The sequence below is a fragment of the Thalassophryne amazonica genome, chromosome 12, assembly GCF_902500255.1.
Source record: "Thalassophryne amazonica chromosome 12, fThaAma1.1, whole genome shotgun sequence".
NCBI classification, from domain to species: domain Eukaryota; kingdom Metazoa; phylum Chordata; class Actinopteri; order Batrachoidiformes; family Batrachoididae; genus Thalassophryne; species Thalassophryne amazonica.
In genome coordinates, this window is record NC_047114.1 from 63,945,729 (window position 1) to 63,972,892 (window position 27,164).

The 27,164-nt window shown below is 41.3% G+C and overlaps 1 protein-coding gene across 1 annotated transcript in view; it reads right to left on the reverse strand.

Moving 5' to 3' along the window:
- The window catches only part of LOC117521445 (transcriptional repressor p66 alpha-like), a 66,250-nt gene extending 41,126 nt beyond the window's left edge, over positions 1–25,124 (reverse strand). The window contains 1 exon segment of the mRNA XM_034182744.1: positions 24,960–25,124. The gene's annotated coding sequence lies outside the window, so the exon portion shown is untranslated.
- Positions 25,125–27,164: the final 2,040 nt, after the last annotated feature.

Here is a 27,164-nt window from a genome sequence, read left to right on the forward strand (position 1 = left end):
GCTACAGCATCCAAAGTTGTCTTCAATGAGGATGTGAAACTATTGACAAGATACTCTATCTCACTTACAGAGTTTAGGTAGCTACTCTGCACTGTGTTGGTATATGGCATTAGAGAACATAAAGAAGGAATCATATCCTTAAACCTAGTTACAGCGCTTTCTGAAAGACTTCTAGTGTAATGAAACTTATTCCCCACTGCTGGGTAGTCCATCAGAGTAAATGTAAATGTTATTAAGAAATGATCAGACAGAAGGGAGTTTTCAGGGAATACTGTTAAGTCTTCAATTTCCATACCATAAATCAGAACAAGATCTAAGATATGATTAAAGTGGTGGGTGGACTCATTTACATTTTGAGCAAAGCCAATTGAGTCTAATAACAGATTAAATGCAGTGTTGAGGCTGTCATTCTCAGCATCTGTGTGGATGTTAAAATCGCCCACTATAATTATCTTATCTGAGCTAAGCACTAAGTCAGACAAAAGGTCTGAAAATTCACAGAGAAACTCACAGTAACGACCAGGTGGACGATAGATAATAACAAATAAAACTGGTATACAATAAAGCTCTTCACAATGATACCTCGCATTCACCCCTTCACACACACACACACACACACACACACACACACACACAGACAGATGTCAGGGTGCTGCCATGCAAGGTGCTCTGGGAGCAACTCTGGGATTAAGGACCTTCTCCAAGGGCCCTTAGTGATTGTTTAGTCTGGCTGGGGTTTGGACAGATGATCCTCTGGTCTGAAGCCCAACGCTTAACCAGTAGACCATCACCTCCCAGGCCTGAATGCCTTATTTTAAACTGCTGTGACGTGTCAAAAAAATCCATAGCTGGACACCTGTCTGATCTATGAGAGATGGAGATTGGCCTGGTCTGCACTCCATGTGAAGCATCATGTGATGTGCTATCAGCTGCTGGAGAGAGCCAGGAGATAACCACCCACCCAAAGGGAAATGGGGTGTGGTAAGCAGCAGGTCGCTTACAATTAAAGAAACAGGCAGTGAAACTATTTGGTTTTCAGTGGTCTAAACATAGCCCATAGGCATTCAGGTGATGCCTATGGGCAATTTTTTACTAACACACAATATATTCATTGTATGGCCAATTTTATGAGTGTGAGTGTGTGTGTGTGTGGTGGCTGTCAAACATGCGACCTTCAAACCATAAAGGTTTGTTGTGTTGCTCCTTCCAATCAACAGTCTATTGTCCCCAAAGTCTTCAAAGTGTTTGTCGTGTGAAAAAATTTCATTGTTTCTTAACCAAGTACCGGTGTCGCCAACCAAACGGTCCCCCCAAAAATTGGTCCACCCTGCATTCACTGCGCATGATCAGAGCACCACATCTGAGTCTGACACTCTGAAATGACGCATGTGCAGCAGAATGTCAGACTCAGACGTGCTGATCCTGCGCTCTCATCGGTCCCCCGTCTTTTATGATGAAATAATGCTGAATTTATGTGGAAATGATTGTTGTATAAAAGTGTCAGATATCTGTCGCTGAGATATATAATAACTAGAGTGCAGTTTTAAGCAGAAATGAGGTGATAATTGGTGAACCGCGGCTGACGCTCTGAAATGACGCATGCGCAGTGAAGGCAGGGCGGACCGATTTTTAGGGGAGACCGATTTTTAAGGGGGACCGTTTGGTCGCTGACACCGGCACACCACTTTGACCAATCACAAGTGTGGATTTCCTGGGATGATGGTGTGTCCAGACTGACACGACAGAGATTGTCATCAGAATTTCTCATCTTTACTGTGTGCACTATATTTAGAGTGTCACAAGCATCATTTCCACTCCCTGTATGTCAAACATGAACCCAACCAAAACAGAAATGCAAGTTTACACATTACTATTATACATGAGTTTTGCAAAAGTCACTAAGTAGTTTTTATTTAAAAAGAAAGTTAACTGGCTGCTTGCCAATGAAAAAACACACCTCACGGATTAAAATGTGCTGAAAAACAAAAGAAAACATCAGAATTGTTATGGGCAGTTTCGTTTCCTAAAGAAGAGTGTTACAGACATTTTGTCTTAATACATATACATTCCATATAATACTTGTCTTTGGATTGCAGCTGCACCACAATATAATAATTTGCATTTAAACCAAGTATGAGAAAAAAAAGTGCAACACAACAGTAACAAAACTAAAAAGCACATACACTGAGATTTAACTTTGACCTTAAAAGGATTACCTTTTAACCCTCATCTATAATCATAACGCTATATGTTTTGGTAATCAAGATTCCAAGCTATACTTTTTTGATCCGACAAATAATATATTTTTCAATATGATTGGAGTCTTTTTTGATTTTAACCCCCACATGGCTATAGCTGCCACTTGGGGATTGTTCTCACACGTTTGTGTAGGGTAGGCTATAGTACACTGAGGCTGGATTGGAAGTGCTGTTTAGTCTCCTTCAGTGGTATAGAAAACCTGCTTGGTAAACTTTATTGCTGCTACATGATCGGTAATGGACACATAACTAAGTCTGGCTAAAAGTGAAATTTGCAAAACAATATGCTCTATTGTCAATGAGCTAATGTGAATATTGTGAAATCATTTACTCGTTATTTAGAGCTTTTGCAGGTGGCAGAACTACCCGTCCTGTCAGTCAAGAGGTTCTCCAAACTGATTTTTAAGTGCATCTACCATGTGCTGATCCTCAGATAGGTGCCCCAGCTCAGTGAATACATTCACATATTACAAGGCAGAACATTTCCGAAAATGCTCAGAAGTTATGTTTTCCAAAAAGCACTGTTCCAGTGATCACACTGGACTGATCCAGAGGTGTTGTGTAATCAGCCAGTATTGTGGAAGGGGTCATGTTCCCTTTAAGCTCCTGCACATGACTGCAGAGGTCACAGGGCAGCAGTTTGGTCAAGCCTCCACCACTTCATCAAATGTATAGGCCACAGTCTGCTCTCTAATGTTTTGTTCTAACAATTTTCTGTAGACACTATCTGCTGCTGGCAACAGAATGTCAGTAGTTAGGTTTGGTTGAAACCAGATTCAAAGAGAAATTGTTTGATTCTGAGGGTGTACTCACACTAGGGACTCTGGACCAAGTCCGAGTGCTTTGGGCCATCGCCTAGGCGAGCCCACTGGCACGCGTCTGGCCCGACCTGCAGAGGTGGTCTGAAGGTGGTTTGTATGATCAGAAACAAGCCCCAAAAGTCAAAGACACGCCTGTTCAAGCTAACAATTACTAATATTATTATTACTACTACTGGTTGGATAATACAGTCTTGAATTCATTCAACAACATGAGCTAAAAGTGGGTCTGGTTTCTCACCTTAATGAACATGCATCATGGACGTAACATCGTCATAGGGCAAAGTCGTGAAATATTTCCTTATCATCTATGTGCAGTATGACTGAATGATAAATCCCTTATTGCATAATGTATTTGGACAGGACAGGCTTTATATCAGGAGATGGAGTGAAGTAATTATTACCAGAAATCCTCAGTATTGTGCCACATCCAAATAAGTCATACAGACTGCACACATCCATACCAGTATTCTTGTCCTTTTTTACTTTCTGTAAAACAATCCATACAAATTCCTTCAGGTTACATTAATATTGCATGAACACAAGCATCTGTACAAAAGGAGTTTTCTGCTGTTTATCATGAGCATGGAGGCACGTAAATATGGATTTATAAAACACACTGCGTTTTTGGATCACCTGCTCTGTGGTGTGCATAACATGCAATGTGTAGTCCATGGCTCAGTATGCACATAAAAAATTAAATCCAAATCCAGTTGGATGGGACACATCTGTTTGTGCCTGTGTGAAAGGAGTTCAGACCACCTGCTCTAGTTTGGGAACAAGAAGAAGCGTACACAGATGTGCACCACTGTGAAGCACATAGTAAAAAACAAAAAAATCAAATTAAAAAATGTTTTGTCGGTATAACTTGAAGCTAGATAGTAAAAAGTGACTGCAGAGATTAATCCATTCATAATGTATTTTACATCACCTCCTTATATAAACTAATCTCATTAGAATAGGGCTAAACTCAGTAATCTTTCAATGATATATATACTGCATTCTTTCTAAAAACAAAAGTCACACTGTGCTGACGTAGACATGATCGGGCCCTAAATGTGAAATGCACAGAGTGCAGGCCAACATGGGAGTGAGGAGGAGGGGAAGTCATGCTCGGCACAGTCAAAGGCACCTGGGCCTTGTACAACCTAAAGCAGGGGTGGGCCGAGGCAGTGTAGGTTTTCCTTGCAACCAATAACCTCAGCATGTGGGTTGCTGATGAGCTTCTCCCCTGAACACAAACACCTGATCATCAATGAATTCACCTGCCGAGGTGATTGGTAGCAAGGAAGACCTGCAGTGTCTCGGCCCTTCATGACACATGATTTCCCACCTCTGCAGCACCTAAATATTGTGATCATGCAGCCTCATTATCACTTTTGTTATCCTGTGCACCGGCAAAGTGCCAAAGGAGTATTATTTTCATTGGTGTGTGTCTATGGACAACATAACTTAAACACAGCTGGACAGATTTCCTTCAAAAGTGATGAGACTATTACTTTGATATCTATCTAGAGGTGATTAGATTTTGGAGTAGCTTGGTCAATGGTCAAGGAAAACATGGTCTGGGAATAAACACTTTTTTGTATATATCAACAACCAAGAAGCCTAGATGGATGTTTTCGTGGTTCGCTCATTCGGGCTGTTTCACCGTGATTCGCCCTGATTCCTGCTTATTCATACCATGTGTGAAGAGGCCCTTAAGGAGAGCCCTGGACTATTGATGATGTTTAAAAACGTACTTTTTGTCCGATTACTCGATTAATTGATTTTAAAAAATTGCTGGAATACTCTATTTCAAAAATATTCTATAGCCACAGGCCTAATTTCATACATGTAAACTTCAGGATTATGTAACACAGATTGGTAGACTTTGGGATCCACAAAATTTAATCACAGACACATGTATATTTATGTATTTACTCCAATATTTGTATTGTAGTGTGCAGAATGTGCAGGGTATGCATCAGCCCTCTGATGGATTTCATTTTTGTAGGTTATTGAAGTCTCTGATCAATGCAACAAGATGATGATTTTGTGCTGAGGCAGAAGATTAAAACATGAGACAAGCGTGTGAACTTTTCTTAAAAAGGAAAGACTAGAGTACTGCACTTGTAGAGCACAAACCTTTGCTCACATTAGTTTCCTTAGAAAAAATTTCAAGGTCAAAGTCTTGTTCAAAGTGACTTTTCATAAGCTAAATTATAAGACAAAATATAGATCAAAAGGGCTTTTCAAAGTTTAAATCAAATATCCACTAAATCCACAACACAGATCAGATGTGGATCAAACTATTCGTTCAAAGTGCCAGTTTGCACCTCATTGTCACAAAGGAGAGTGACTGAGGCATTTTTAATTGAGATATAATGCAAAATGTACACCAAATGGCCTTTTAAATATGGAATTCAAATATCCACAAAATTCACAATTCGGATCAGACCTGGATCAAACTTTGTCAGGCGATAGTGAGTGCCAATCTGCACCTCACTGTCAAATATGAGAGTGATTAGGGCACATTTGATTAAGATATAATGTAGAATATACATTAAATGCGGGTTTCAATGTTAAATTTATATGGCCATAAAATCTGTAATACTGATCTGATCCAGATTACAGATTGTGTCAGTCAATAAAGGATACCGTCCCCCATAACACTTTCAAATATGAAAGAAATTTAATCTTTTTTGACAGTTATGAATTTTTGAATATTTCTCCAATGTTAATGGATAGGGATTTTTCCTAATATTCCAGGATTTTTCCTGACTGACCTATGACCTTGAAAATTGAATCAGTTCTTGCCTATCACGATATGAAACCTCTGTAAATAAAAAAAATAATGCTATATGAAAAATTGTGGGTTGCAGGCTGTTCACAAACTAACAGACAGGGGTGAAAACATAAACCTCTGCTCAACTTTGTTAGCAGAGGTAACAATACAAAAAAAAAAAAACACTACCTTGTGCAGTGTTAAAAAATGTTTTCACAGGGTAAAGGTCTGTCAGCCAGTAAATAAAAAGATGACACGTACTGTATGTGCAGTGACAGAGCAAACCTGCCTGTGTCAATGACAAATGATTGAGTGAGTGACGGTAGACACGATCCATGAGTGACAAGATAAATAAGCACCTCCAGGCACTCAGCAGGGAAGAAGACAGGTGCAGATATACTGTAAATTCTGACAGGCAGCGCCCCAACAATGCTCAAAACCTGACACTACATTAAAGCACGCACGTTCTGAAATGGTGACAGGAACTCTCGCCAACAGTCAAGTACCTCAACAATTTGAGGGAGTAATCATTGATTTAATTACATGGATAATGTTTGATTTGCTAAATGCATGATGTAAACTTGGATCAAAAGTCCTGCAAACAAAGTTAAACCAATTCAAATCAGTGACCATAAAGTCATTTTAAACACACTAAGTAGGGCTGCTACGATTAGTCGACTAGTCACGATTACGTCGACTGTCAAAATAGTCAGCGACTAATTTAATAATCGACGTCATTGTTTATTTTTATTTCAAAGCTGCCGCTATACCTTCCGCTGCCTTTCTGTCCTTGACACACACGCGCCGTAGTGGTAATCCGGGTCAGCTGTGGCGTCATCGAAAAAGTTATGCCCAAACAATCTCATGGCTTGCTGGCAACAAAGCTCAAACGTTTGGGAGCATTTTAACCAAATGAAAGAGAAAAATGTGAAATGAAAAATCTGCAAGGCAGAACTTCCACAGCAGTACAACATCAGAGAAGGAAGCAGGTTATGGCTGATTCTGATGAAGCGAGAGTCATCTCAGTAAGCTAACTGGCTAGACAGCCGCTAACATTAACGTCAATAGTGAGCTGCTGATCTGTAAACGTGAACATTAACAATGACGATTTCATTAGCCTTAGCACACACGTGTTTACTGTAACATTACATTACATAACAGCGATGTCATGTTTGAATAGGAAATGCGATAACGCTAATGTTTTATAACGCTATGTTACAGTGCAAAAAAAATATATATGGTTAGGTTTACAACTCCAGCTTTTGTGGCTTCTGTTATTCTTCTCTACACAACTCAAGACAGAAGTCAGACTACCAGAGCAAGAATTTTAGCTGAGGAAGCTTCTGCGATTTGAAGTAAAACATCCTCGTGTCAAGCAACCCAGTCCAGTCGAAGATTCAAGCTTCTCTACTATTGAAACCACCTGGACAACTGACAGCCTTTACAGAAACCTTCCTCTTCAATGGATAACTTTGTTACCAAGTAAAACTTGAATGAACTATCATCTTGTCTTTATTTTTAGTTAGCACATACATTAAACACTTCCAGATTGAAGCTCATGATGGTGATATAAGCGCATATGCATGCTGGTGCATTAGGCTGCGATTTACATGTGATCCGATTAGTCAACTAATCGCAAAAATAATCTGAGTAGTCGATTATCAAAATTGTTTGTGGCAGCCCTAGTACTAAGATTTCTGAGTATCACAAACTAGGTATTAATACTCAAACTACAGTGCACGTTACTGGACCCTTAAAGTTGTGAAGTAGTTCTCACACTGAGCTGAATTTTGCGACATAACAGGATGAGTTCAATCCCGGCCGTTACCTGATGTTTTTCAAGCATCTATCACCCGGCAAGGCAGGTGTGGTGGCCAAGAGGTTAAGTGCACTTATTTCCACTGTGGAAGGTTCCCAGTTTAGGGCCACCCCTGCCCATTCTCTAATGTGGAGTTGCATCAAGAATGGCATCCGGCATACAACTTGTGCCAAATCAACATGTAGATGCACCTCAGATTTGCTGTGGCAACCCTAAGTTAAACAACAGAGAAGTCGAAGGGACTTACTCTATGTATAACCTGGCAGTGTTTAGGAGAGAGTTCTCCAGTTCAGTCACACCACTCAGTAAAAGTTGGGAAAAGTTGTTTTTTTCCTGTGCTTGGCCCAAACGCCTCGGAGCAGGCTTGGTCCAACACTATGTAACTCAGGATATAAATTCTGCACTCAACTCTACATCTCTTGGAGGAATTCTTCCTTGCGCTGAGTAAAAATTGTATGCAGAGTTGTGAAAAGCCTGCACCGGACCACCTGGGCCAAGGCGTGAGATGTGTAATGCAATGGGGAGTCCAGTAGGGTTGCCATGACTAGTCACGACAACGCAGACTACTGAAACCATCGACAACTAATTTAGTAGTCAACAAGTCATTTGCTTTGAACCTTGAAGCAATGAAGCAGTGCTTCGATCCGCTACTTCGTCAGATCTTTGCTTCACTCCTCTTCAGAAGCGGCAACTCCGCTTCTTATCTCCTCTCAAAGCCATTAAAATATGTCAATCGTTTTATGCAGATGAAAGTGACTAACTGGGACTCCTGTCTTGTTGGGAGAAAGAAATGACAATCGTTCTCCATTACGTTGCTCCAAACGTTGTGCTGCCGAGTCAAGTTAGAAAGAGAGAGTCCACACAGAATTAATAACTTCAAAGCAAATCACCGTTTAAATCAAATGACACCACTTTCCAAAAGTTGTAATACAAACAATAAACTGCAATCAATCAAAATGTTTTTTTTCTTTCCTCCCAAAATGAGACGTCCTGGCTGACGTGCAGCAGCCCAAGACTGTATGGCTGCAGACCTGCAGACCCCAGGAGCCAGCTGAGCTCAGCTCAGATGTATGGAGAGACATCCATGTTGTTAATGTCTGAAAGGAAATGCTTTGGACAAAAACTACAGATTTGTTTCTATGTCCAGAGATCAAGGATCCACCATGCAGAGTTTATTCATGTCCAGAGATCAAGGATCCACCATGCAGAGTTTATTCATGTCCAGAGATCAAGGATCCACCATGTAGAGTTTATTTATGTCCAGAGATCACGGATCCAGTGACCAATTTCAAATTTATTTACTTTAAGACTCAATAAAATGTTGTTGACATAGAAAACCCTTAAACGCCTACTTGTAGCACACAGAAAATTCACAGGAGGTATCGATAAGGGAATCAGATTGATAAGCGGACTCAATAATGTATCAACATCGATAAAATGCGATAAGCTGCAATTTACGTATGATCCAATGAGTCAACTATTCTCAAAAAATAATCGACTGATCGACTATCAAAATAGTCGTGTGTGGCAGTGCTAGAGTCCAGCCAAGCTCCTGACAGTTGTGAATATGTTTAAAATCAGGACTAATTTAACTGATCTTCCCAGATTTGTACTGATGTATGCCAAGAAATCTAACAAACTCCCCCCACCTGGGACACTCACAACCCATGTGAAGGGGCTGCTGAGAAAAACTTGCCACTGAACTATGCCAGATGTGGGAGATGCTTGAAGGTAATTATTGTTTCAATTATGGGCACTGTGGTATTATTATTATTATTAGCAATGAACATAGAAAGACACAAACAACAGCACAGCAATTTTAAGAAGGGGGGATCTAATTGTAATTTATTTTGTATTTCCAGCAATAATCTGACTGCGAAATAAAGTGTTATTTATTTATTTTACGTAGTTTTATAGAAACTGGAGGGTATATCTTAAGGCTGCAACCAATCTGATCTGGTATCGGGATCGGCTTCTGATACCAACGTAATTCATGTATCGGAAAACACCAATCCAACCCGTGACATTTTCCGATACCGGAGAAGAGCCACTGTAAATCCTCTCACCTGTTGTTTGCTCTCTGCTTGTTTGCTGCCGAGCAAACAAGAGGTTTACTGAAGCCAGTCTGTTTGAGAGAGCTCTCTTCCGCAGTGTTCTAGCTTGTGGGTAGTGGCAAATTTCTGCCCGGCTCTCGGGTTTAAATTGTCTGTTTGTCAAGCACGGATTTTCTGAAAAATTAACTGAATTGTTGCTGACAATGTGTGCTAAAAAGTTAGTGACTTTACTATCTCAAGGCTGTCAAACGCCAGTTCAGCGTGCAGCCGAGGAAGAGCCGAACAGAGATTCTGTCCGCTGAAATGGAAAAAAGTCTCCATTAAAATCCTCGCATGAGCATCACCGATGATACATTTATTTTACAGTTGAAAGGCTTCGTGTTTCCAAAAAGTTTGAAGTTTGCACAGCACAAAAACAGCGAGAGAGAAATACAGAGAGAGACAGAGGGAGAGAGAAAGCGCGTGAGAGAGAGAAAGAGCAAACGAGAGACAGACAGAGAGAGGGAGAGACAGAGACAGAGAAACAGATAGAGAGAGACAGAGAGAGAGGGAGAGGCAGAGAGACAGAAAGACAGAGGACTTAATTTTTCATTTTTACTCTGTAACACTTGCTTTGACAATGTAAACATATGTCTCCCATATCAATAAAGCTCCAATGAAATTGAAAATTGAGAAGGAGAGACAGAGAGAGAACTGTCTTTTCTCTTTAAGTCTATTAAAAAAAGGCTATAAAAGTCTAATGAATGAAATAAAAGTTTAATGAAACAATAAAAGTACTTCATTCTTTCATCAAAACATTAAATCTAGGCTTTCATGTTAGATGCACCTTCTGGCAAATTGTAGCTGAACTTTCAGGTCTCCTTTTTAAGAAAATCCTCATAAAAATCAACAATAATGATAATAATATTAAAGCAAACAGAGCTCTGGTATTGGATCGGAAAAGTACTGGTATCGGCAGATATCCAAATTCAGGTATCGAGATCGGATCAGAAGCGAAAAATTGCGGATCAGTGCATCCCTAGTATATCTCACATTTTGGAACTCAATACACATCATTTTCATTTGCATTCATGACAGTACACTTGTGATTGCGATTACATCTACATACAGCGGGAAGCTTTTTCGGCTTCACTCTTTTCCTTCGGGTCATCGCAGTGGATATGCACGCTGATTTGGCACAATTTTTACACCAAACGCCCTTCCTGGTGCAACTCTACTTTAAACGGATGATGGACAAAGGTGTTCTTGAAGCAGAAACCTTCTTTTTGAAAAGTGCATTCACCACTTGGGCACCACGCTGCCTGTGATTACACCTACATATGTGCCAAAAAATGGAAACATGACTGACAGTGAAACTAAAAGTGTTCTTAGTGAAGGAGAACCAGTGTTACTCTTACAGCTTTTCTGTGTTAGCTGCACAGCTGGAAGTGAACAAACTGCCAAATATTTAATTAAGTTAAAGCTTTTGCATTATAAGATTAAAAACGGTCAACCGATAGCACAACCCATAATTTACATCACCATTTACCAACACTGGAACAAAGTGAAATCAGCCGTTGTCACCATTTTTGCTGTTTTTAACCTCATAACAGTCACAGATAGACATTCCAAGGTCCAGCTCATGCACAATCACAATCGGATAAGCACACGACTGAAAAGCAACCGGAATCCATCTGAAATCCACCTTTAAGCTGTCCTGTGGGACCAACACCGAGGTGGTTTTGTGCCGCGTAATGAACGGCTCCGTGGCGCGTCCCTCCGCTTTTCTTTCCATGAAAAAAAACTCATGTAACGGTGGAATGTACCGAAAAAGGGCTGATGTCCACATCTTCAGCCTTTTTGTGAAAGTCAGACGAGGTCTCGGATCAACAAAGCCTTCACGCTGGAAATGATCTGGTTGTTCCAGCGGGGTGTCAGCCTGTCGATGGGGGCAGGGAGCGCGCCGGGCTCTCAGACGCTGTGGGCGGTCTTTAAACCGTCTGGATCACTCCTTAATCTGTGTAATCCCCATAAAATCGTCCCTGAAAGCCATATTAATTTTCCGAACGGTGTCCACCTGGAGATCTCTTACAGTTTCTGGAAAAAAAATTGATGCAGCAAAGCTCCACATCGTTCAGACATTTATTCGCAATAAAAAATAGACGAGAGGGGTGGACCACACCTCACTCAAAGCCTGCTCACAGGCGAATGACGCAACCGACAGGCGTGAAAAAACTCACGCATGCGCACGAAGGTTCAAGCTTGGCTGATGCAATCACACGTGATTCAAATCCATATAGTTTTTGAAAAAAATAAAAAGGTCGGATACTTTTCTAACAGACCTCGTATTTTGCTGTCAAACCTATTTTGCAGAATATCACCCTTACTGATCAGTTCCCCACTTCTTTAAACTGATGATTGCATGTAGTCACATCTGCAAAGTCACAAGAGATCACACTGGTCAACACAATTTTTCTTGCATGAAGTTTTTCCAATGGATTTTGGGTAATTTGGGGCCACTGAATCCAAATATGGTGTTAGTTTTTGCCAATCACATCACATTTTTGAGATATGAAAACATATTTCATGTATCAAGCATTGAAGCAAAAGCTGCAGTCTTGCACACCTCTTCAGCGCAATAAATGAGAATATGGCTCTTGCTCACATTTCGCGAACCTGGTTTAAAAACTATGCTTTTGAAGCTACTTTTGTGCACGATTAGCGGCGTCAAACTCCTGAGTTTGTGTAATCCATCAATAAGGATTATGCAGATTGCATAAAAATGTGATGTGATAGAGGAAATCCGAGCTCAGATTTGGATTCAGCACCCCAAAATTACCCTACATCAATTCTCAAAGTCCATGCAAGAAAAAATAATTTTTTTGTTGACCACTGTCATCTAGTAGGAGGTCTACAAAAGCATTTCAGCCCACAACATCCAGACACATTATCCAATTCAAAATGTTGACAATAGGAAGTATTTAAACAAATTCTGGTGATGCTTAAACAATTTTTTCCTCCCCAATTCAGTTAAGACTAAGTTTTCAAGTTGTACATGTAGACAAACACACAAAGCCTCTTCAAGACTCAGGTCAAGACATGAACCCTCCTTGTTAATTAGTCTGTAATTAGCTCCCACCATCGCACTGTGGCAGCTATATAAATGGTTTCTGTTTGTGTGTGAATCCATCAGTCCACGGCCTTTGTGATGCAAATATTTGATATCCATTAGTCGTAGACCAGCAATGTTTGGGATACAAGTTCATAGGGTTGGGCAGTTGGGCAATTACATTGTCCTTCACCGATGGCTGATCAACATCACAATGTTGAGCTGCCATCATGACGCCTAGCCCCCACCATGCTATATGCACGCTAATTCCATTGTCCCTGCCACAGCGTGACTACATATTGAGATGCTTTGCTGTAAGGAGTAGGAACTCAAAGTGTGCTCCGGCCAAATGCCCCACGAGGAGATACTGTGCTGCTCAGTGCGCAACTTGCCATCAAATTTTCACAACACCCACAGACAAAAATTTATCCAAGGTATCAAGAAGCTTTCGCCTACCCACAGTTACACGGAGATGCAGCTGGCATAAGCCACGCACAGACTAAAATGATGCAGGCACTCTGAGCCCCTCAGGTTGAATTCACCATGCTGTGCTGCTCAAAGCAACTGCAACTCGCTGTACAGTTTACTTGCTGAGCACAGAAGAAAAAAATCTCTGAGATAGCAAGAAGAGTTAAGGCACCTTGACGACTGCGTGCCAGTGCGCAAAGAAAATTTTAAAATGTTCAAAATTTCTGCCACGCATAAATTTCGTGCCACTGCCGTGAACATTGCACAACCTATTTGAAAAAACTGCATGTCACTGCGTGTCATTGCACGCAGGGCATCAGAACCTGAAATTAGATCATGAAGAGGTGCTACATCTATAATAAACATAACTTTACAGATACATTATGTAACTAATGTAATGTTGGTAAAGTGCCTTGAGGCAGATTGCTGTGATTTTGTGCTATATAAATGTAATAAATTGAACTCATAAGAAGGAATGAAAATGCAACTGTTTTACCAATCCATTACAATATATACATTATAAATAATTACCTTTGAGACAAGATTCTAAATGTGTTCTCCACCACAAGATGCGCATGAGACAACCTGTAGCTGTAGATAATTTCTCTGTGATTCTGAGAACAATGAGAGAATGGTTTCATCAGCCAAGTTCTGATAGCAAATGTGTCATCAACTACGAGATGATGCGGCACTGGCTTTATTTTATATAGCGTGGCGTCAAGCAGGACAAAGTGGTATGCATTAGAATGACAAATTGCATGGCAGTGCCGGGATCAAATTTGTGCAAGTGTCAAGGTGGTGGCTTTATGGCCCAGTCACATGGCACTTAATGAAGGGCAACGAAGAGCTGACGAAACAAGAAATTTGGACTTTTGTTGACTTTTGCTGGCATCATTTAACCTTCGTGCAGCTTCGTTCCTGCAGCTGGCGCTTCATCAGGATTTTTAAACTGTTGAAAAATTTGAACGAAGGGCAACGAAAACCTCAATTCGTCCGCGTTTCGTTTAACTGTCGTTCTTGATGTTTTTTAATCGTTTGTTTAGTTTTTGTAACGTTGTAGTTTGACTTCTTTCGACCGGCTGAATGTTTTCACACTGTACAGAAGCCGGTTTGTGAGCGCTGAGGCTGCTGCTGTGTTCATGTACCGTCGGAAATTACAGGGCAAATTCAGCCTGCGTGCTTGGATTTTTTTTTATCTGGGGGGGGTTCAGCTTCAATGGGCTCAGGCACCTTATATAGGGAAAAATTAATTTTTTTGTGTGGATACAATTAATTATTTTGCCACAAGCAACTGCTGAATTTTAAACAACAAAAGCTGTGTAATTTCCGACGGTACTTGAATGCAGCACTAGCGGCAGCAGCAGCTGCTGCGTGCGCTTATTATTTTTTGTTAAATATAACAATATGAGTGTCGGAATGACAATCCAACCCTCATGTACATGTGGCGACAGCTAGATAATTAAAATGATTATATAAAGAGCTGTTCTGGAAGGCAGAATTCACATTGTGGATCAGCTGCAGCTAGTTGAAATAACCGCACGAGTCAATGCGTGTTCACACACAAAGATCAATTTACTGCTCTGATATATTCAGTCATCATTTACACTTATATTTATTCCCCCTTTTGACAGTTTTCTGTTATAAATCAATATATATGGCTTAAAGGAATAGTGATGCAGCAGTGACCACGGAACACCAGAGGTTTTTTTTTTTTTTTTTTTTCTTTAAATTGGAGCAAGATGGAGCACGCAGTGTGTCGTCAGACAGTGTGGATTCTGATGATGAAGGAGATGATCCCTCTTTTGTTCTGGACGAGGAACCAGAGCAGGTGGTCCACTGACATGCACACAGATCTCCAAAGCTTCTTTTTTTGCAGTTTGCAGTTTCTCTAGGACTCAGGCACTATGAGCTCCATCCCAGCGCCGAGTCCCGGAACTCAGAGATGCAGACACACACTGCTCCAGCTGTGGCTCCAGGCGCATTTCATTTAAAGCGTCGAGATCGTGAGCTTCGGTTTAGTTAAGTTCCTCTTTCGCCCCTTTTGCGCTCTTGCTTCGCAGGCTGTTCGGTGTTAAAGCTCTTTTGTCCACCTTTTCTCAACGAATTGTGACTTTTGTACTTTTCCCCCATCATTCAGGAATCGTTGTGTGCCGTGTGACTGGGCCATTAGGCTGCCTTTAGTTAAACTACTTTTTCCAACTTGCAGAACACTGAGGAGATTCTTCAAATGCGGTCAAAAGGCAACTGCATGGAAAAGCCAACTGAGGTGCACTGATACGTGGTCCATAAAGGTAAATTAGTATGCTAGTAAATAGAAAATACAAAATTAATTTTTTGTTTATGGAATAGTCATTTTAAAGAATGTAAAAAGTAAATAAATAAAGATGTATATACACACTTCACTGACCATTTTGATGTTTTACTGCAGACATCATGATTTTCCAATTAAGTTGACATTACCCAACCCAAGATCATCTCACAACTGTCTCACATGTTTTGGGAAGCTTTTGACCCTGACCTTTTTTTTTTTTTTTGATTACTTCACAAAGGACTCAAATGTCAGCAAGTGCCTGAACACCTTTCCCTCTCCTCTACAGCACCAATTCAACAGGATTGACTGGTCCTGCATCCTGCAGGACCAGTCAATCCTGTCTAATTATTAGAAACACTTCAGCTCACAGTTTTACAATAGATGACAACAAAATCTGCATTTAATAATTGTGTTCATTAGTCATTCTTCTGACAATAACATTTGATTAAACAATTTTTAGACTACAAAGTCAGCAAAAAATGTTATTTCAATTTCTCAGAACCCATGATACATCTTCAATTTTTTCCCCCCTCCTAAACATAATCCAACAGCTACACTCACCGGCCACTTTATTAGGTACACCTGTTCAATTATTTGTTAACACAAAGAGCTAATCAGCCAATCCCATGGTACCAACTCAGTGCATTTAGGCATCTAGACATGGTGAAGACGACTTAATGAAATTCAAACCAAACATCAGAATGAAAAGAAAGGTTATTTAAGTGACTTTGAATGTGGCATGGTTGTTGGTGCCAGACAGGCTGGTCTGAGTATTTCCGAAACTGCTGATCTACTGGGATTTTCATGCATAACCATCTCTAAGGTTGACAGAGAATGGTAAGAAAAGAGGAGATATCCAGGTGAGTGGCAGCTGTGTGGATGAGAATGTCTGGTTGATGTCAGAGGAGAATGGACAGACTGGTTGAATGAGCGACTGCGTGATGCTATCATGTTAATATGGACCAACATCTCTGAGGAATGTTTCCAAAACCTTGCTGAATTTATGCCATGAAGAATTAAGGCAGTTTTGAAGGCAAAGGGGGTCCAACCCGGTGCTAGCAAGGTGTAATTATTAAAGTGGCTGGTGAGTGTACAGCTGCTGTTAGTCACATCATCTCAAACCACCTCAAATTTAACCATTTTACCACATGTTAAAACAAGCAAATGTACCATACAAACACATTTATAAACTGCTAGAATGCACTACAATCTACTCTATCCTTGATGTAGAACAGTTTAAAATTAGTTTATCCTAAATTACGTCCAACTTATAAAATTAAGGCCATTTTTACTGTTTCACAACTGTGAAAAATAAATAACTGGATCCAATTATTGTTAGACTAATGAATACTAAGTCCTCCAGTGATGTGATTATTTTATGTGCATATTGTAATTTTTATTATTTGTTCTTGTTGACTACTACAGTGTAAAGCTACTCAATTTCTTGAAAAGTTAATATTAATACTTGAGAAACTGTAAAACACTGCAATGACATTTTAACCTCCTTTCATAAACGAGTAAAGATTAAGCAGCTGATGACTATTTTTCTTTGAAAACAAAAAATTTTAAAATACATGCCACCCACGAGATTCGAACCTGCACTTTCCAAAAGCTCTGATTGCCAGTCAGAAAATTTACCACTGAGCTACCATCATTGTCCTGTGAAAGGTGTGGGAAAATGCCTAATGTCAAGGCCCAATCTCAATTCTCTTTTGTACCCTTTCTCCTTCCCCTTGGCCCTACCCCTACGCTTACCCCTTTAAAACAAGGGGTAAGCGAAGGGGTATGCTTCTAGCCCTATGAATTGAGACACCCCTCCACCTTACGGGGGGAAAAAAATGCCCGTCTCAAACTGCTGTCTTCACTGTTTATTAACATGGCAACCGACGCGCAACTTGTTGCAGTAGCCTGTTTGCTCTTTTTAATTTCTCGCCTTTCGGCGTAAATGCAAAGAAACAGAATAAGTCGAAGATTTCTTCGACGCATCGCAATCATGTTGGAGAATTTTGTGGTATTAATAATTAATTAAATTAATTAGTAATTTATAATAATAGTATTAATATTAATTAATTAGTAATTAATTGATGTTGACAATACTAATAATTAATTAACCATTGATAGTAATATTGTTAATTGATTAATCTGACTGATGAGTGATTAGTAATTAATTAATTGATTAGTAATTGAAAGAAATAAACACTTGAAATATATCAGTCTGAGTGGAATGAATGTATACATTATACAAGTTTCACTTTTTGAATGGAATTACTGAAATAAATCAACTTTTTCATGATATTCTAATTATATGATCAGCACCTGTATGTATGTTATGGACTGCATCGAGTTCTGTTAACCTTATATTTCGTTTTCAAATTCTACCATTTTTTTGCATCCATCCCTATTTCCTTTAGAAATTTCCTTGACAAATAATAGCAGTCTATTAGGACATCATGTTATGTGTTACACATATACATGTGTGTGTAAATATTTTCCAACTTACTCCCATTGATGAAACTTCTCATTTTCTGCCCGAAAGCTTATTAGGAGATGAGTGTGCTCAGGGCTCCCTGTTTGTTTACTAAATACACACACGTTACAGACCTTGAAATCCAACAGCAGGGATCGCTATTATCTAAAGATTTATGAACATACAAATTAACGTGCTTATCCTTTATCACGATTTTCTCCATTGTGAGATACAAAAGTGTCTTATCGTAGTGTTCGTGTGTATTATATGCATTATAATGCCTCAGCACACAAGTGAAGTTACGATATTATTCAGAAGGACAATATACGTAACATGCATCCAGAAGCATACACGTTGCTGTCATAGACAACTGCCTGTAAAGTTTTTTGGCAAGTTAGAACTTTCTAAGCGTAATTTGTAATGAAAGCCAGTTACATTTGTGGGATTATTTCGGCGCCATGTTTGTTTCTGTGGAGACAGGGGTAAGCTCCTCCTACCCCTCCAAACGGAGTGTGCATACAGATTCCCTCCGTTTGGAGGGGTTAGTAGCCCTCCGCCTACCCCTCCACCTCGCTCCAAAAAGGGAATTGAGACACCCCTCTGTCTCTCATGCCCGCGCAAAACGGAGGGGAAGGGCCGAGGGGTAGAACTGCTTTCCTGCTTTTAAACTCAGATAAAACTGAAGTTATTGTACTTGGCCCCACAATCTTAGAAACATGGTGTCTAACCAGATCCTTACTGTGGATGGCATTACCCTGACCTCTAGTAATACTGTGAGAAATCTTGGAGTCATTTTTGATCAGGATATGTCATTCAAAGCGCATATTAAACAAATATGTAGGACTGCTTTTTTGCATTTACGCAATATCTCTAAAATCAGAAAGGTCTTGTCTCAGAGTGATGCTGAAAACTAATTTCATGCATTTATTTCCTCTAGGCTGGACTATTGTAATTCATTATTATCAGGTTGTCCTAAAAGTTCCCTAAAAAGCCTTCAGTTAATTCAAAATGCTGCAGCTAGAGTACTGACGGGGACTAGAAGGAGAGAGCATATCTCACCCATATTGGCCTCTCTTCATTGGCTTCCTGTTAATTCTAGAATAGAATTTAAAATTCTTCTTCTTACTTATAAGGTTTGAATAATCAGGTCCCATCTTATCTTAGGGACCTCGTAGTACCATATCACCCCAATAGAGCGCTTCGCTCTCAGACTGCAGGCTTACTTGTAGTTCCTAGGGTTTGTAAGAGTAGAATGGGAGGCAGAGCCTTCAGCTTTCAGGCTCCTCTCCTGTGGAACCAGCTCCCAATTCAGATCAGGGAGACAGACACCCCCTCTACTTTTAAGATTAGGCTTAAAACTTTCCTTTTTGCTAAAGCTTATAGTTAGGGCTGGATCAGGTGACCCTGAACCATCCCTTAGTTATGCTGCTATAGACGTAGACTGTTGGGGGGTTCCCATGATGCACTGTTTCTTTCTCTTTTTGCTCTGTATGCACCACTCTGCATTTAATCATTAGTGATCGATCTCTGCTCCCCTCCACAGCATGTCTTTTTCCTGGTTCTCTCCCTCAGCCCCAACCAGTCCCAGCAGAAGACTGCCCCTCCCTGAGCCTGGTTCTGCTGGAGGTTTCTTCCTGTTAAAAGGGAGTTTTTCCTTCCCACTGTAGCCAAGTGCTTGCTCACAGGGGGTCGTTTTTGACCGTTGGGGTTTTACATAATTATTGTATGGCCTTGCCTTACAATATAAAGCGCCTTGGGGCAACTGTTTGTTGTGATTTGGCGCTATATAAAAAAATTGATTGATTGATTGAAGAAGGACATGGACGCATTTAAAAAAACAAAAAAACAAAAACACGCACCATATATAAACACCGCATTGAATCCCTCTTATCAAGTGGACAATGCAAGTATGAACCATCTGTTCCTCTGTAGATGACCCATGGTCACAGACGTACAGTAATGAAATGACATGAATGAGAAGCAGGGCAGTCTTATCATGTCCACATCTGCTGGCTGCATGTCCAGCCGGCCCCGCGCACGTGTCCTGCCCAACACACATCTTGTGGACCGCGCGCCACAGGACAGTCACTGCGTCACGTGGAACAGAGCTCACGTGGGTGCCGTGACATTCAGATGGCCCACTGCATGTTATGTTCTGACGGTCCGTCTCACATGAGGTAGCCTGTCAATGTGCGCGACGTGCGTGCTCGCTGCAGCCCATTGCAATCGCGAAATATGTTTTTATGTATGTCCACGTGATGACAGCAAGCAGACACACGCGCGTCACAGTGGACAGTTGTTAGTTCACGTCCGACCAAACACAGTACGTGTTCCCCAGCCGTGACGTCCAGAACCACAGATCTCCACAGCCACTCCTGTGGGCTGACACACCCCCTGTCAGTTCAGTGCACACACCAACGTGTCACTGTGTCTCTTTGCAAAGTCACACTCGTGGGGCACTTAGACAAATTTCACATCCAGCTCGACAGTAATCATCTGTTGATTGCTGTCGTGCTAATAGTGCGGATGGCCACACATTTTCTAAGTGCCATGCGAGCGGTGTTAGATGTTTGTGCATGTCACCAGGAATTTGGCCGACACCTGCCGCGAGAGGGTTCGTTGGGCTCTCACAACGCACAATCTGTCTTTCAGCCGCTGGTGTGCGCAAATAGTTGTAGCAACAGATGTACAAGGCGTTGGGGACAGCTATGATTTTACACGTATTGCACATGATTCCTGCTTCACACGCACTTCGACCAAATACTTGTGACTGCTTCGGTGATTGCAGCCGAGAACAAAACACCATTTATCCGTGTGAAGTTATGCTGTGTATATACATTATTGCGCAATGAAGCGGAGGTCCCCCATAACAAATCCCACGATATCACACAGGGTTCAAATGAGACTGTGGTGCCATATTAGGAGTTGCGATTTTGTGGGGTATGAGGGGCCTATAAAAGCAAATGTTAAAATTTGAAATTTGTTGCACCTTTGCCATACCACACGTCACTGGAAGTCTTCGTGAATGTGCCATTGGCATGCTGGATGCTGGTTTCACAGTGCAGAACATAGACAGACGTTCACGAGTGGACCCTCAGTTGGTTAAGGAGGAGGTTCCCTAACACAGGGAGGATGCGTGACAGACCCCGAGAACACATATGGGATATTCTGGATCATTGTTTTCACCTTTGTATCCAGATGCCAAATACTGTTGTTCAAATCCAGAATGCCTCGATGGAAGAGTGACAAGCCATTCTTCAACAAGAAATTCACCATTTAGTGGGTTCTATGCTCAGAGGATTAGCTGCATTAATTGCAGCACATGATGATCACACGCACTATTGACTGTGATTTGATCCAGAACATTACCTTTCCGTTTATCGACTCAATAAACTCAAACACACCTTCATTTACTATTGTAACATCCAGTACAAGATCTGACAGAAAATTTATTAATAAAGCCATATTAAAAGATACTTGCATTTCTTTTGTTGTTTAGTATACAAAATACAATTTGAATACTCTGGATTACTTGTAATTTGAATACTTCTGGACTGCTTCAAAACCAATTACTGAAAATGATGCACTTCATACTGACAATGGACATAACCACAAATATTTGTTTTGAAGTAATCCAAAGTATTCCAATTGCATTGCATTTGAAAGTAATCCTGTCCAACTCTGAACGGGATGCGGTATTGTGCTGTCTTGCCATAAAAGCAAATTTTCTTATAATTTTGCATATATGACAAAGTTTACAGTGCATCCGACAGTATTCACAGCACTTCACTTTTTCCAGATTTTGTTACATTACAGCCTTATTCCAAAATGGAGTAAATACATTTTTTCCCTCAAAATTCTACTCACAACACCCCATAATGACAACATGAAAAGGTTTCTGTTATATTTTTTCAAATTTATTAAAAATAATAAACTAAGAAATCACATGTACTTAACAAAAATTTGTTGATGCACCTTTGGCAGCAATTACAGCCTCAAGTCTTCTTGAATATGAAGCCACAAGCATAGCGTACCTATCTTGCTTACCGTATCTATCTTGCTCTGACATGCACAGTTGACAGTGCATGTCAGAGCACAAACCAAACATGAAGTCAGGAATTGTCTGCAGACCTCTGAGACAGGATTGTCTTGAGGCACAAATCTGGGGACAGAAACATTTTTGCTGCTTTGAATGGACAGTTTTGTCCATTCCTCACTGCAGCACCTCTCAAGCTCCATCAGGTTAGATGGGGAGTGTCGGTGCACAGCCATTTTTAGATCTCTCCACAGATGTTCAATTGGATTCAGGTCTGGGCTGTGGCTGGGCCACTCATGGACATTCACAGAGTTGTCCTGAAGCCACTCCTTTGATATCTTGGCTGTGTCCATAGGGTCATTGTCCTGCTGAAAGATGAACCATCACCACAGTTTGAAGTCAAGAGAGCTCTGGAGCAGGTTTTCATCCAGGATGACTCTGTACATCAGTTCCTGATGCTGAAAACCATCCCCACAGCACGATGCTGCCACCATCATGCTTCACTGTAGGGATGGTGTATGGATTCAACTAAACATGACTCCTGGCATTCATGCCAGTGTTAAAATCTTTGTGTCATCAAAGCAGAAAATTTTGTTTCTCATGGTCTGAGAGTCCTTCAGGTGCTCTTTTGCAATCTCCAGGTGGGCTGCCATGTGCTTTTTATTAAGGAGTGGCTTCCATCTGGCCACTATACCATACAGGCCTGATTGGTGGATTGCTACAAAAAAGGTTGTCCTTTTGAAAGGTTCTCCTCTCTCCAAAGAGGAATGCTGGAACTATGACAGAGTGACCATTGGGTTCTTGGTCACCTCTCTGACTAAGGCCCTTCTCCCCTGATCGCTCAGTTCAGACAAGCGGCCAGCGCTAGGAAGAGTTGTGGTGGATCTGAAGTTATTGCATTTACACATGATGGAGATCACTGTGCTCATTAGGACCTTCAAAGCAGCAGAAATGTTTCTGTACCTTCCTCAGATTTGTGCCTCGAGACAATCCTGTCTCTGAGGTCTACAGACAATTACGTTGACTTCATGTTTGGCTTGTGCTCTGACATGCAGTGTCAACTGTGGGACCTTATATGTAGACAGGTGTGTGCCTTTCCAAATCATGTCCAATCAACTGAATTTACCCCAGGAGGCCTCCAGTTAAGCTGTACAAACGTTTCAAGAATGGTCAGTGGAAACAGGATGCACCTCAGCTCAATTTTGAGCTTCATGGCAAAGGCTGTGAATACTACATGTGACTTCTTGGTTTTTGTATTTTTTTTTAATTAAATTTGCAAATAAATAAATTAACTAATTAACTTTTTCACATTATCATTATGGGGTATTGTGTGTCGAATTTTGACGGGGGGAAAATGAATTTCATCCATTTTGGAAAAATGCTGTAACAGAACAAAACATGGAAAAAGTGAAGTGCTGTGAATACTTTCCAAATGCACCGTACATTCAAGTTTACCCTCTTTTGCAGTGCAAAATGCTGAAAAACAGGTGTAAAAAGTTAACAATACAAATCAGTACAAACTGAGTGTTGCATTGTGCAGCATTTAATAAAATAGTTAAAAACAGTAGTCCCAGCCCCTTGTCTATAAACTATATATTTACCAACACAGCCAATATTACTGTTGCTGCAGTGTGTAATGTGTCGTCATCATTAAGAATGTTATTATTAATGACTACTAAACATAAAGAGACCTCAGAATAACAATTAGAACGCAAATAAAACTTTAAAAAAAAAACATCAGATAAAGTTGGCTGCCGTTTATACATTAATATATCGAATAATGCAAGGAAACACAAAAACATCGGTGGTGGGAACTCGCGGCTGCTGCGTGGAAACCCATGTGTGTATGTGTGCGCGCGCAGCGGCGGGAGTGTGTGCGGCGCGTGCCGGAGTGTGTGCGTGCGTTCAGCTTTAAGAAGAGGAAGACTCCGGTTTGTCACAGAGCGAAGTATGAAGATCAGCTACCAGATAGCACAACCGACGGCGCTTAAAAAACACACACAACAAAAACAAAACAAGCACAACAGCAAAACAAACAAACAAGCGGCCACCGTTATTAACCTTCCGACAGCATCCGGAGCCCTTTAAAAACTAAAGCCAGCCCACAGTACATGTGCATCCAGCCGGCTTTTTGATTACTGACACCGCCTCAGAACGTGCGGTAGTTAGCCGGCTAACGTTAGCTACAACGCACCATCAAAAAAAGAGAGAGAGAGAAAGGGGAGAAAAAAAAAAAAACCGCCAGCCGGGCTCGGACGTGAGCTTTTCTACAAACCACCACCGTCTGATAAACCAAACTAATAAAAGTCCTCCAGTCCCGACAGCTTCTTACCACCATGACCCGCACGACCAGAACCGAGCCCGATCGGTGACCCGCACACCGATGCGGGAGCTCCGAAGCGTCTGCAAACTTTCTCCTTTCAGCCCTCAAAAAAAAAAAAAAAAGTCACGCTCCGTGACGCCGGCTGTGGCCGTTTTTACCTGGGTGTCCCCTCCCGTGGAAAAAGCTCCCTCTCGGAACTCATAAATTTCACCCGACCGGCCCACGACGGAACGAGCTTGCCACCGGCGATGTAGCGTTCTAATCCCGGCCACTTCTGGGATCCACACTCCGGCGATCGCAGCCACGATGTTTCACCGAGAAGAAAAAGCGAAATAAACGTAATTCGGTCGGAAGAAGCAGCACTCCTCCCCTCCGCGGGGCTCAACCTTTGGCTCTGCGGAGAAGTGTTACTTTTCAACAGCCCATCAGCTTCTTTATCGTCACAGATAGGTGGAGGAAAACCTGGCTGCTCTCGACGAGTGCGAATAAAAGGCTCCCCTCGATCCACTCACTCACAAAAAAAAAAACTTCACTCTCACTCTCAACTTACTCGGTCGCTTCGTCGCCCCTTCTTCGCCGATGGTCGACCAAGGAATGTTTAATCTGCAGTTAACCTCGATAAATCGTTGCTTTTTGAAATCCAGGGGATATCCTCTTTTTTTCGGCCCTCCCCGCTGCCGCGTCTGTTGCCAAATAATGCGCCTCAACACACATGGAGCCGCTGCGTCCTCTTCAGTGGGCATGCGCACGTCGGCACGCCAGGGCGACCGGAGCACATCGTGGAAAAGCGGTGAGCACCGAGGGCCAAGACGCAGGAGCAGGGGCCCCGGGTTCCCGGGTTGACCCGTAACTATTGCAGCAAGTACAGAGCCCCCCCCCCACACACATACACACTCACACACTTTACCCCCCCTCCAAACCTAGACCAGTTTACTCCATGAAATAACTCAAACATCACGTTTTCCTTCTTAACACAAGCAGTACATAAACCAAAAACCTTAAATCAGGATCTGACATGGTTTTACTGACAAACACACAAGAACACAAAAGTGCAACTTCAGCACTTGGCTGATTTTGGGGATCCAACCCAAACCCCACTGACCTAACTGAACCATACCGCTGCAAAGGTACATGCAACCCCAAAAGTGTACAGTACTGTAAAACACAGGCAGGATGCACGGGGGGGCTGCACACAGCCGAAATATAGCATATACTGCTTTCTTATTAAATCGTGTGATTTCAAAATCATATTACAGTATGTGCAACAGTCCTAAGTTAGCCTCCTAACAGGACCCATTTCCATGTCACTCCTGCATCCCCAACGTCAGTGCAATTGACAAAATTCATTTGACAATTCACAATACGATGCACCAACTACCAGCAGGTACAGACAGGCCAAAATACGCAGCGCTTCATGGGGAAATTGTTAATATCAGAAACCCAGAAGGGCAGCACGGTGGCTTAGTGGTAAGCACTGGTGCCTCACAGCAAGAAGGTCATGGGTTAGATACCCACCTGTGGCCAAAATGGATGAAATTCATTTCTTTCCTCAAAATTCTACACACAATACCCCATAATGACAATTTGAAAAAGTTTTTATTTTCATTTTTGCCATCTTATTAAAAAAAAAAAAGAAATCACATGTACATATATGTAGGGCAGCATAGTGGATTAGTGGTTAGCACTGGTGCCTCACAGCAAGAAAGGCCACAGGTGGGAATCGAACCCATGACCTATGGGTTCGATTCCCACCTGTGGCCTTTCTGTGTGGAGTTTGTGTGTTCTTCCCGTGTTTGCGTGGGTTGTTCTGAGTGCGCCGTCTTTATCCCACATTCAAAGACACGCAGGTTAGATGGATTGAAAACTTTAAATTTTCCGTAGGAGTGTGAATGTATTTGTTTGTCTATTTGTGGCTCTGCAACAGACTGGCGTCCTGTCCAGGGTGTACCCCACCTCATGCTCTATGACTGCTGGGATAGGCTCCAGCCCCCCACAACCCTTAATTGGACTAAGCGGTGGACTAAGAAGTGGATGATCACCAACATACAGTATGTTTACTTTGTACGGGGATCATAAACAACTCATAGTGATTCTAGTAAATTATTTCAACAATTTTCATGCATTTTGGATCAATTCTGTGGTGGTTTTACTTTGTTCTGACGTAATGTTATTCCTGTTCCTTGCACATCTACTCTTTCTATCATCTTTAGTACTGGTGTCAAGCCTGGAAGTACCTCTTGTGAGCAACTGCTAGCAGTGAACTGTATTGTGAGAACTGTTGTCTGACTCTCAAAATAAAAATCAAATCCATCAGCCGCATCACAGTATTTCCCTTAATTATCTCCTCTGAGTAGAAATATTACACCCACTCGTCAAAAGCTATAGCTCAGCGACCCCTCAGTGTAGTACCATAATATTTCTTGAGGTGTTAGTACCTAATCCTGGCTTGCTATACCCATCATGTCAACATTTGGATATAAAGCAAATTTATAGAGATAAAACTGTATTTAACAGCTGTTTGGCCACTATCTCCGCAAACATTTAGAGGACTCTGCTCATATTTGATGTCGTGTTAGTATTTACCTCTGCTGTGACGTCTGTGTAAGATATTGCTAGCATTCTTTAAGTATTAAGTAAGCATTAAGTATTCACAGCCTTTGCCATGAAGCTCAAAATTGAGCTCAGGTGTATCCTGTTTTCACTGATCATCCTTGAGATGATCAAGGATGCTAAAGCATAATTGGAGTCCACCTGG